The following is a 13,374-nucleotide window of genomic DNA, read 5'->3' on the forward strand; positions in this document are numbered from 1 at the left end:
TTCTCAAGGAATTGTTAACTAAATGAAGGGGAAAATGAAAGGTTTATGAATAAGAGAAATGAGAGGTTAGTGAATGATGAAAGGAAATGAAGGATGAATGTTAAATGGGTGATGATTAAAGGATGATTGAAATGAGGTATGGAGGAGGGTATTTATGGAGAAGGATGGTAGGTGTGTTTACTAAAAATAACATGATGAATTCCTTAGATTTTTCCTTCCCATGGCTGACCATAATTTGTGGAGAAGGGAGTTGTTTGGTTGCTTGATTCATGCATGATATCATGCTTAAATCAACAAAGGGGTGGACGGTTTCTTGACCAAATTTGGTGGGCCATTTTTTGATTTGTTTGCAAGTGCAGGAACCTCCAATAAATCTCCCAAAAATGAATTTCTGAGTAGTCCAAATGCCTTTGCCAAATTTGGGATTGTTCTCCATTGTTTGGATGGTTTGGTGACCCAATTGCTTACTAAACTTGTCCATCAATTGATCCATTTTCAATTGGATCAAAAACAACCTCTTCATGACCCATTTTACATGTGTTTGTCATCCATGTAGAGTAAATTTGGGCATGTCCATGTAACTTTATTTTATGAATAAATCATGCATAATTTCCTTGATCCAAGTGCATTAAATAATGTCAAGATCAATAAGTAGCCAAAAATAATTAAATTATGCATAAATTTAATACAAAATAACATAAAATCACTTTCTTCATTAAATGATGCCCATTATTAAAATATAAACAAAATTCACTCAATTAATGATCAAATACTCGAGATTTATATTATTTTTAAGTTAAAAGGGACCAAAAACAATCATAAAAACCCTATATAAATTAGAGTTTATAGATAAACGACCAATTATGAACTACTATTTTTAGTAATGGTTGTTGTCATCCTTAATTCATGAACAGTGGGTGAATAGGATGTTAGGTGAACAATTTTGGCCTCCATCTAAACAATTCTAGGCCTCCATGGATTTGGGTCTGGAATGAAGTTACTTTGAAGCCCAACGCGACTGAATTTGGTTACTCCAAGTTGTGCTTATCTAAGCTCAAAAACAACTAAAATTCTGCCATATTTCCCTTAGCCCAATTATTCCAAAAAAAATTATAAAAAAAACCTTGCATTTAACATAAATTTCACTAAATCAACACATTTCCATAGAAATTACAAAATATCACAAAATTAAGTATAAAACTATAGAAAGTGTTATTTATTTACTCAGAATTTGCATAAATTATACATAAAAGAGTGCTTAAAATATCTATATATCTTCGAGTTTACAACAAGGCGGAATTTGCATGTCGTGTCGCGCCATAGACATTGTGTGGTGCAACATAGGTCAACGTGATGCCTAAGAATATTGAGGCTATTTTTTCCCGTACAATCAACTTTATACGAAGACCTAGGACATGCCGAAGACCTAATTTGGGCTACCAACACTTCTATCAATAAGATATTAGGGGTTTGGTATAACCAAGTTGTCCTAGAAGCACTAAAAAACCCTAGTAGTTTAGGAGTAGGATTAGATTAATTTTCTTTTGACTTTTCATAACTTAATTGGTTTTCCTATTGGAATAAGTTTTTATCCAAGAGTTTATATACTTTATCAAAGTATTTCAATTTACTTTCTCTTTTGTATTCAATTTATTTCTTTATTCCAATCAATCAATTTGCTACTCCATTTCCCATTTGATATCAATCCACGATTATTCAACTCTCGCTTCTCTTCCGAATCAATCGTGTTCTTCACATGATTAATTCAATTGAGATTGAGATTATGAATAACATGAGTGGCTAAATCCCTTAGGGGAGATTAACGAGTAAAAAGGGATGTAATTAACGGAGGATTTAAGGTTTTCCCGAGAGGGTTAGTTGGTATAGATTATGTGTTCTTAAACCCTAAGCCTGACATCCCTAAGAACTTATCATAGGATAGAAAAGGTCGGAAGAAAAGTTGAACCGAGTAAATCTTGATTTATCCTGGTTGAGAAAGTAAGGTCGGGAGTTAAGCAAGTATCAACCAATCGATTAGTTAATTAGTGGTCGGAAGGTAATAACTGGTTAATCCGTAGCTAATTCACCCTAAAACCCTTTTTCAAAGTTAGTTACAAACCCTGAAATGAGTTAATCTTTCTGATTGGTTTATTGGTTTTTATCGTTTGTTTATCTTTCTTATTTAGTTATTTTCGTTATTTATTTTTATCGCAACTATTTATTTTATGGTTCATCGTAATATTGGAATTAATTACTACTACTTAGACTTATTATTTTAAAAAAGTTTTCATAATTTATTCCGTTCTCCCTTGGGTACGATCCTTGGAATACTTCTCAATATTTCATTTTACTAACTATATTACAATTTGACCTGTGCACTTGCGGACACTGCTATTCTAAATTCTTATATATATTTGGTGTTATATTTTACTATAAACGATAACTCGTTTATAGGCGGTCAGTGGCCACAAGTTGCTTGGTCTCGAACAAGCAATTTATCACAGTCATTTATTGATAGTGATCATATTAATCATTAAGAAGACAAAATTGTGGCAATGAGATAAAATAGGACTGTATTGAGTGAACGGATTTAACTCCAAGGAATCAAAGATATCATATGAAGTTAACAAACACATGACGAGGCCATTAGGGAAAGTAGTTGGATGAATTCTTTTCGTAAAGAGTATACAATAAGGAGTTTTCAATCATGGTACTTCTTGTAGACTGACTCTATGATTAAGTAAATTGTGAATTATCCGAATGATGCTTTTGGATATAATTACAATTACTAAAGCTTAATTGTATATGTTTGGTTGGTCTCTCCACCAACTCAACAAAAGCTTGATTAGACTGCATTTGAATCATAAAGAAATTCTACGACTTTGAAAATAATTTAATTGATTCGATTTATTCAATGTGGAGTTAAATTAGACAATCGTGATAATTGTTCAACTAAAATTTTTGATTAAAGAATTTTCTTGAAAAATTAATTTGGAAAAGCTTAATGATTTTTTGGAAAATTAATTTTGATCAAGTAAACTTAAATTAATCAAATTAATTAAAATTAATATGATATTTTGGAAATTAATTTTCAAGTTAGACAATTGGTCCAATGGATAATTCAACCTTAAAATTGGACCTGAGATAAAAAATTAGGCCTGAGAACCAAAATCAAGATCGAGAACCAAAACTAGTCAAACCGGGCTAGGTTGTGAAACTGGGTCAATGGTCCAACTGGTGGTTGGATTGGACCGGTCAGGCCATCACTGACCCGAACTGAACTAAATTGGGTTGTTGTACCTACGATGGCACCATAGGACACGACGATGCCGACGATTGTGACAACAGCATTCTGGTGGCTGGAAAATGGTTAACGATGGTGGTTCTTCGATGGTTGAGCAATGGAAGAATTACACTCCTACTGGGACTACCACATAATTTGATTTCAGATTAACTATTCCAAAATAATATTATTTTAATAATTTTAATATTAAATTAAATTTAATACTTATCTTAATAGTATTTTAATAATTTAATATTAAAGTGATTATCTTAATGTTAAATTTAATTTAATATTTATCTTGTAGATAAATATTATATTAATTTAATAGATTTAATATTAAATTTAATATAATATTTATCTTGATAAGTATTATATTAATTTAACATCAAAGTGATTAAGTTTAATTATAGTTGAACTCTTTAAACTCTCCCTATATACAGAGAGTCATGGATCATTATTTGACACACACTTGAATTCAAGAGAAAGTTGTAAAGAGAAAATTTTCTAAAAAATTATTTTAGAAAATTTTGAGAGATATTTTTCGTATTTACAACTTGACCCTAGAAATTACAAAATTGTCCCACCGGTAATTTTGTGGAAAATTTTCTTATTTGAAGCTAGCCTACACTTGGCAAACGTGAGCTTAAAGATAGCAAAGAAGACTTCCCAGTTGAAGCGTTTATTACTTTAGATATCACAACCAAGTTCTTGTTTTTTGAAAATAAAAATAAAAATCTGGTTTTTCCCTTAAACTTATTTTTCGCTACGTTTTCCAAACTCGAATTTTCAATAATTGGTATCAAAGTCAGGTAATTGTGCTCTATTTACAAGTATAAACAGATAAAGAAAATAGAATTCTCTTCTTCTTGAATGATTTGATTACATAGAAAGTGTCATTCTTTAGATATTATGCATGTTTTGAGTTATATATGGGAATGGATACGATATTATGTATTTGTTATATAATTTTTATTTTTTTCAAGGTTGTGATTCTTAGGAAATAGACCGTGGACTATCATCTCCATGTAGAAATATTTTTTAAAATTTATAGAATTCTTGTAAGCCGAACACGGACATATGACTTAAATGTAGATGGCGGTTGAAGACCCAAGGAATCCCTTAGGGTGAAAAATTGTGTAATTTTTATTTTTCATGTAACATCCCAAAATAGGGCCTAGGAGTTTTAGGGGTATTTTAGGAATTTTGGCCTAGATGAACTCGAAATTTCCTAAGGTTGGTACTCGATAATTTTTTGACTATGACATCTTAACTGTTAAATCAATTTTTGAAAAATCATTCTAGAAACCCTTAATTTTAGAAGGACTAATTTGTAACAAAGTAAAAAATAATATGCATTTATGTTGCAGTTTTATCATTTTGTAAAATTGAACCTATTGCTTCATTTTTCAACATGTTTTCAGGTCAGTTTCTTTTCCCCTTCATTGTGCTTGTCGCCCCTTGCCATTCCCTTGATCTTTAACTTGATTTTTTATTCCCAAACCACAACACATTGATTTCCTATCATTCCTAAGTTATTTACCATAAAAAATCTCCAAGAAAAAAACCTAAAACTCAATAGATTTCATCATCTTCATCAAACGTGAGTTTTTCATATTTTTGTCAAAACTCGTTCATTCTTCCAACAAAGGTAATAATTCATGTATCCATTGGTTTTTAATGTTACTTAGACTCTAAAACTGAATTATTAGCCCTCAAATCGCATGTTTTAGATAAAAGTCAAAAATCAAACCATTAATGGTGGATTTTGGGATTTTCAGTCAAAACTTGGTTTCAAAGTGTTTTTCAACTTGTTTTAGCATGATTAGAAGGTTTTTAAACTGGCCTTGGAGTTTCATTAATGATTTATCATGTTTTAATGCATTTTGTGAAAATTGTCTAAAAGATGTCAAAAAATGTTGATACCATGAATTGAGTAGATTTGTCTAGTTTGAAGGTTGTGATTTAGGCGTAGATGATTAATGGGATTAATGGAATTGATTTTATCCAAAAAGGTTGAGTATAGATCGAGATATTAGTATTTAAAGTTTGTTATGTTAATAGTTTAAGTTACATGGGAACTTAGCTTAAAGCTTGTGTATTAGTTGCTTTAAGTGACTTTTTGGTTGATATTTGATTGTGGTTATTGTATGATTTATGTGTGCAAAGCTTCAGATTCATTAAAACTTACTACGAGCTAGGAAAGCGTTAGTTGAGCTTTCGATTTTTTGGCAAAAGCATAAAGTGGTGAGTGTATGGAATTGCTACTCGTAAACACGAGTCATGGTTATTTAGGAATTTAGATGTAGCCTAAACCCCTACTCTAAGTTTGAGTGTAAGTTTCCTTGAATCCATAATTATCTTGTAATTTTGTGGTTATGTATTGTGCATGAAAGGTAGTATAGTGACTAATGTGTGAAGTGCAATTATATTCATGAGATATATATGTTAAATGACTATGCTAGTATTTTTCAAAAGATGCTAATAAGCAGTGATAATGCACAGATAATCGGTAAGTAATATGTGTTGTTTTCAGATATTTTGGCCTTGTGATCATTGGAACCATTGGATATAGTTGGCATGCCATAGGATTGTGAGTACTCACTTATATGTTTAGTGGTTTTGGGCGTCGAGGCCTTGGGACATGTTTGGAGGGATAAAGGAATGCGAGCTAAGCTCTATTCCACAGGACATGTGAGGGGAAGTAAGGAGAGTGTTAGCTAAATGCTTCACTTTTTGGGACATGTTTGACTTTATGAGTCTATGTGGTGTAGTGGAGATCCATGTATCCGATGTGTGATGATAGAGCTCACTATATTTTTCATAACGCAAGTGCCATCTTATCCCAATTTATCATATTTTATGTAATTGTGTGGATTATGTTCTATGCTTGAATGAGTATGTATGCATTATGAGAATGACCTATTAGGCTATGCATGATTTAATACTACATGATGTTAGACTTAAGAATATGGTATTTGTGAGTAGATGTTTGACTGTGTTGCATGATGACATGTTTGTGTCGTGGAAATTCTTGCATTCACTGAGCTTGTTAAAGCCCACCCACTCTTTTCAATATATGCAGATTAGTGACGTCACGGTGTGGGTGGTGTGGTTTCCTAGGGAGTGATCCAAAGAAAACGGGTTATTTACCGTAGGTGCTTTACTATTTATTTTCGCATTGGGGAAGTAGGCAATATGGTAGAGCCTTTTTGAGTTGTTGATCTTTAAACATTTTGATTTGGCTTATATGAATTTCATGATATTTTTATGTTAGAATATTTAAACATTGATGTTGGCATGATGATCTTTGTTCGGACTCAATTTTGGTATTTTGTGCTATTGATTAAGCCGTATGAACGGTTTTTTAACTTAATACTTGATGCATGTTGTTTAGGAACTGTTTGAGATGAATTATTTGCTACGTTGTATTTTTAGCTCCAGTAGCAGAGGTTTCGATATTAGGCTTTGAAAATAGATACCTCATTGAATTAAAATGTATAAGAATAGAATAGAGATTTGGTATAGATACCTCGGCTCGAGTATCAATACTCGGGGAAGAAAAATTGATACTTTATCCGATGCTATCGATATTTTTTTATAGTTGGGTTTTTAATCGAGAAACAGTATGCTCATTTGGTATCGTTTTTCCAAGTGGTATCGAAACCACTTAAGGAAAATATCGATAACTAGATATCAATATCAATACCTACGGACATTTTTATGAAATTTTGCTAATTAGCCTTTATGCATGATGCTGGCAGTATGTATGATCAATTAACAAATGATACCTTGGCTCGAGTATCAATACTCGGGGAAGAAATATCGATACTTTATTCGGTGGTACCAATATTTTTTGATAGTTGGGTTTTTAATTGACAAACAGTATGCTCATTTGGTATTGTTTTTCCAAATGGTATCGATACCACTTAAGGAAAATATCGATAACTGGATATCAATATCAATACCTACGGACATTTTTATGAAATTTTGCTAATTAGCCCTTAAGCATGATGCTGGCAGTATGTATGATCAATTAACAAATGATACCTTGGCTCGAGTATCAATACTCGGGGAAGAAATATCGATACTTTACTCGGTGGTACCAATATTTCTTGATAGTTGGGTTTTTAATCGAGAAATAGTATGCTCATTTGGTATCGTGTTTCCAAGTGGTATCGATACCACTTAAGGAAAATATCGATAACTGGATATCAATATCAATACCTATGGACATTTTTATGAAATTTTGCTAATTAGCCTTTATGCATGATGTTGGCAGTATGTATGACCGATTAACAAATGATACCTTGGCTCGAGTATCAATACTCGGGGAAGAAATATCGATAATTTATTCGGTGGTACCGATATTTTTTTATAGTTGGGTTTTTAATCGAGAAACAGTATGCTCATTTGGTATCGTGTTTCCAAGTGGTATCGATACCACTTAAGGAAAATGTCGATAACTAGATATCAATATCAATACCTACAAACATTTTTATGAAATTTTGCTAATTAGCCCTTATGCATGATGCTGGCAGTATGTATGACCGATTAACAAATGATACCTTGGCTCGAGTATCAATACTCGGGGAAGAAATATCGATACTTTATTCGGTGGTACCGATATTTTTTGATAGTTGGGTTTTTAATCGAGAAATAATATGCTCATTTGGTATCGTGTTTCCAAGTGGTATCGATACCACTTAAGGAAAATATCGATAACTAGATATCAATATCAATACCTACAGACATTTTTATGAAATTTTGCTAATTAGCCCTTATGCATGATGCTGGCAGTATGTATGACCAATTAACAAATGATTTGCATGTAACATTATTAATTAACTATTTGGACGACTTAGAATTTATTCGATTTAACAAAAGATGATCATTTTGCTTAAATCTAGTTTCCCAATTGATGTAGATGAGACGAGACGATGGTGTGGCATCCTGAATCTGGGCTTTGTGACTAGACCAAGTTTAGGGTGTTACATTTTATTTATTTTCTAGAATTAGAACCATGAAAACCTTGGCTAACAATTTTATTTTAATTATTCATCTCCTTATATATCTTTTTTATACTTGTTTATAATATTTATATTATATTATATTATATTATATTATATTATATTATAGTATAGTATATTATATTATATTATATTATATTATATTATATTATATTATATTATATTATATTATATTATATTATATTATAATTTTGATATATATGTATGAGATGATCCACAATTGATCAATTAAATATAAGAAGTGTGGTAATGAAAAAATGCATGTGTTTATTGTTCCATTCACTTATTTAGGTAATTCGATTGTTGTGAGAAGTGTGGTAATGAGAAGGTGTATGTCTAGGATTGGCTCTGGCAAAGAAAGACTTTGTTTTTAAGTGGTCAAATATGACTCACCTCCCTTTTTTTTTGGGACCCTACCTGGTGCATGGTTCACATTCACTTCTTCGATTTTTCCCTTAAAATAAAAAATGTAGAGAACCAAAATTGTTTATTTTTATCACTGATTAATTCTTATGAATAAATGAATGTAAATATTATAAAATTGTCATAGCATGTCATGCATATATTGGAAGCATGTCATATAGACTAGGTAAGAATGCCATTAGGACTATTGTATGATCATTCTTGAAATTTGGGATAAATCTTGCATGTTTTTTAAAATATTAAATGGGAGAAGGTCATTGAACAAGATCTACGGCCTCTATTAACAGTCCCTAAATGATAGTATGATAAAGTTTCGAGCCGGTTCCTACCCTGGCTGCACCTTAAAGTAAACTTTATCATATGGGTTCATTGGATGTGATTTTCTTTTAAGGACAACTAATCATGCATGACTCTTAATGAGATTGTCCCAAGATGACTCACAAATGAAAGCATGTTCATGATTGGTGTTGAGTCAATGGATACATGTAACACCTCTTACCCGTATTCGACACCAGAATAGGGTACGAGGCATTACCAGAACACAAACGCCTGTAAACGTATTTAACCGTATTATAAAATTTCACCTAAATTAAATCTTTCAAATTTTTTTAACATGCTTTTATAATTCTTCACAATATATCCTCAAAATATTATATTCATAATAAATAGAGCCTACGAGACCCGATACATACCCATGTAATTCAATGCTTCATTTCCATTTATTCAGTTCACAATTTCTCATGCTCACAATTCAAATCATATCACTAGCAATTTCCATTTAATTCACGTACAATTAAATATTAGTAAGTTCAATACTAATACGTATTTACCATTTAACTCAACATTTTTCGATTATACCATTCATTAACACATTTATGAAATTCTCAATTTTGTAATGAAAATATCACTTTATCTTAAATAACAACATCAATTCAACTCATCATCCCCTTTTTCGTCATTTTTCACTTCAAATATGAACTTACTATTTCATTACCTTTCCACACCCGTTTCCTATGCATATCACACAAGACATAAACATATCGTTCAACTATAGTCACAAGCTAGTGCATTTAAGCATAATTCTTTTTGGAACTAACCACATGATAAACCATTTCACTAGAGATTACATAATTTAAACCTTACCACCCCTGTCATGATCACAAGCATATTTCCATTTAGGCTCTTACCATTTCAATGTTTAACTTATAAGTTTAACGTGGCATAATCCAGCCACAACTTGGTCAAAGCCTAAGCATGTACATCAAATATGTTAACCAAATAAACATATAGCATAAGCATTATGAGCATGGATGAGTACAACATTTATTAATGTATCAAACTTACCAACATGTGTTAATTCATAAACCATTCATGACATTACTTCAAGCTAAATCATATTCCAAATATACCATACACACATACTATGAAACTTTATTTTCCCACCAAGCTTAAATCATGACCAATAATGCGCAAATATAAGCATCATTTCTACTTCATCGCTTATCAATTATAATCGAGCATATATTACCAATTATACAGAAATCATTCATATATTTTCCAATTTTCCTCCTCCTCCTCTCCATTTCACATCCTTAATGTGTATAACACACTTAAACAACATTATCCATACTTTCACTATTTTCCTGTATGTAAATTCAAGTTGTCTGTCTGAATCAGAGTCACTAATTTATTTATATCTCGAGCTAAAGAGCTCTAAATTAATATACTTTAACTTTCCCCAAAACTATATTCGTATATATTTTTTCCATAAAATTTTCAGAATTTTTGGCTTAGTCAATAAGTACAGTTTATTCTTTAAATTTCCCCTGTTTCACAGCTTGACAGTTCCAACCCCTCTTCACTAAAAATTAATTATCTCATTGTACAGAATTCGGATAATGTTCTCATTTGTTTCTTTTTAAAATAGACTCATTCAAGAGTCTAAACATATAAATTTTAGCCCATAATTATTTTTTATAATTTTTACTGATTTTCCAAATTCAGAACAGGGGATTTTGAAATCATCCTGGCCCTGTCTCACTAAAATTCAAATATCTAATAACATAAAACTCTTTTGCTTCTCTGTCTCTTTTATGTGAAAATAGACTCATTCAGATTTAATTTCATATATTATTCAGCCTCTAATTTAATTTCCACCATTTTTGGTGATTTTTCAAAGTCACACAACTGCTCTTGTTCAAAACTGTTTTATTTCTAAATTTACTCTTTAATAGTTTCATTTCTTTATATCATCTTACTCAATGGTCGATTAAATATCGAACCCAATATTCGTCACATAATCTTATTCATTTCACATGTACTTTCTCTTGTCCAATTTCCCCGATGAACACTTCGGAATATTAATTGTTACTCGGTGAAATCAGCACTTAGCAACCACCTTATATTCAATGATACGGGGAATTAGCACATAGCAACCCCTTTCACAATAAAGGATACGGTGGAATCCGCACTTAGCAACCACCTTTAGAATCAATAATTCAGGAATCAGCACTTAGCAACCCCTCGGAGAAACTTCACTTAGCAATCTCTTTTTGATCAGTGATTCGGGGAATCTACACTTAACAACCCCTTTTCGATTAATGATTCGGGGAATCTGCACTTAGCAACCCCTTACATTCAATGAATCTCGGTCTAATCCGAGTGTTCAATTGGGAACCTTATTTTACAACATTTTACCAACTTTTTCAAATTTAACCACATTTTTGTAATCTACATCAAATATTTATTCTATATTCAATCATATCTCAACAATATATTAAATAAAATTAAAACAATGCATTATTCACATAAAAACTTACTTAACACTCACATTATTCAATTTAGTCCAAAAATCATACTTGGCAAAATTATATTTTTGCCCCTAAAATTTCACAAAATTACAATTTTACCCCTAGGCTTGTAAAATAATTTTTATTCAATTTCATTGCATTTTAGGCCTATTCGAACCATTTTCATAATTATAGCTATCCACAATTTTCACTTATTCACACGCTTACACACATTTTACAATCATTTTACAAACTAGTCCTTTTATGCATTTTCACCGAAAATCACTTAGTAAAAGTTGTTTCTCTAACCATAAACATGCATAATATACCATTAACCATCAAAATACACAAATTTCTAACATGGTTCAAAACCTAGACCTTCATCATATCTCAAATAAATGGTAGAAATAAATAAATCATTTTACAAGGATTTCAAAAACGTGAAAATCATTAAAAACGGGGATAGAACGAACTTGCAATCGAGATTGGAAGCTTGAAAAACCCTAGCCATGGTTTCTCCATGCAAATTTCGGTGCCTAGCTTGAAGATGGACAAAAAATGGCTTTTAATTTTGTTTTTAATTCATTTTAATTACTAAATGACTAAAATGCCCTTAATGAAAAACTTTGGAAACATGCCTAACCATGTCCATTTTTGTCCACCAACTTAACCAATGGTCTAATTACCGTATAATAATCTCCAATTTAAAATTTCATAACAATTGGACACTTCTAACATGTAGAACTCAATTTTTGCACTTTTTATAATTTAGTCCTTTTTACTAAATTGAGTGCTCAAACGTCGAAATTTTCGAACGAAATTTTCATGAAATTATTCCATGAAATTGTAGACCATAAAAATATAATAAGAATAAATTTTTCCTCGTCAAATTTGTGGTCCCGAAACCACTGTTCCGACTAGGCCCAAAATCGAGTTGTTACACCACATGCTCAAGATCGTCTATTATTAAATAGTTTCCCAAGAAATGATATTTAAGCTAGAGATGATGGTTAAATGTTAAACGGATGTTAGTTTGTGTGGAGTCTTAAGAATTAAGATTCACAAACTGGTTGAATGTAATCCATGTTCTTGCTAGTTAATTATAAGACCCAAAGGCGACATGATTGATGGTGTGAGAATGATCGTAGTAACAGAAAAATGTTTTTTAAGGTTTTAATATAAGACACATGCATCATACTGCATTCTTGATATGTTGCTAAAATGAAAATATTTGCTTAATACAAATATAGTAATTAGTGAATCTTTATTATTTTTCAGTTCAAACATGTCTCCTACTCCTTTTATTAGCATTCTTACTAAGAATAAATTGAATGGGGATAACTTTCGAGAATGGAAACGGGACTTGTTGATAGCTCTCAGTTGTGAGAAACATAAATTCGTCCTTGACGAACCGTGTCTGCCTGAAGCTCAGCCTAAAGTGAAAAATCGCTAAATAAATTTTGACTCGATTGCTCGATGTTATATGTTAGCGAGCATGAAAAGTGTGTTGCAAAAGCAACACGAGAATTTTCAAACTGCAAAAGAGATCATGAAAAATTTAGAGGATTTGCTTGGAGGTCAAATCGCATTGGCTTGACAATCTGCTATTACAAATTTGATGAACTCTCAGTAGAAACCCGACACTCTAATCAAAAAACATATGCTTAAGCTTATGGGACTCTTTGCAGAAGTAGAAGACAATGGAGCTGAATTAGACGTGAACACTCAGATTGAATAGTGTTCAAATCCTTGACCAAAGAGTTCGCTGGCTTTAGGGCCTCTTATAACTTGCAGAACGAGGCACTTACCTTGACTCAACTCATGAAGGAATTGCAATCTTATGAATTGCTGT

The sequence above is a fragment of the Gossypium hirsutum genome, chromosome D07, assembly GCF_007990345.1.
Source record: "Gossypium hirsutum isolate 1008001.06 chromosome D07, Gossypium_hirsutum_v2.1, whole genome shotgun sequence".
In the NCBI taxonomy this organism is placed as follows: Eukaryota; Viridiplantae; Streptophyta; class Magnoliopsida; order Malvales; family Malvaceae; genus Gossypium; species Gossypium hirsutum.